The sequence below is a fragment of the Hydra viridissima genome, unplaced genomic scaffold, assembly GCF_058129835.1.
Source record: "Hydra viridissima isolate aposymbiotic clone 2 unplaced genomic scaffold, HvirCarnegie_v1 scaffold_1, whole genome shotgun sequence".
NCBI lineage: Eukaryota > Metazoa > Cnidaria > Hydrozoa > Anthoathecata > Hydridae > Hydra > Hydra viridissima.
Window position 1 is genome coordinate 33,986,995 of NW_028324300.1, and position 691 is coordinate 33,987,685.

Genomic DNA, 691 nt, shown 5'->3' on the forward strand with positions numbered 1-691 from the left:
TCAACACAATATGTTTTTGGTTACTAACACAAAATAATAACACTTTATCATGCTTTAAATTGACGAAAAAGTAAGGCTATATTCTTGTTATATTTTTTATAACATGAATTTTAATAAGATTAATATTAAGCAAACGTAAATTATACATGATTTATTAATTTTTTGGTATCCCCTTGATACATTTTTCTTTAAAACAGGAAAATGTCTTTAAAACGTTAAATGCACATAGCCAAATAAATTTATTAAAAATAACTGACCATTACTATTTATGGCACTAATCTGACCATTTTTATATATGTCCTCTTTGTTTCAATAGCTTTTAGTAAACGATAACTTACTACCATTTGCTAAAAATTCCTTTTGTTACTCGAAATTTAATTCTCTTAAATATTGACACTAATAAAGGACCTCCCTTCCCCGTTTTTGCCTTAATGGTGGTTAGGAGAATAGTTATTTTTATTAAGAGTAGTCAAGTTTTTGATGAAGACCTTTTACCAGAATAATGAAATGTAAAACAATGATTTACGTGTATAAGAGTTTTTTCTTTTTAATATTTATAAGATTTAAACATATATAAGAATTTTTTCTTTCCTCAAAAGTGTTGCAAATCCAAACTAAGCTAATTAGTTAAAAACCTTATAAAATTTAAGCAACTCGATATTTGAAAAATGCGCTAAACTACAATATTCAC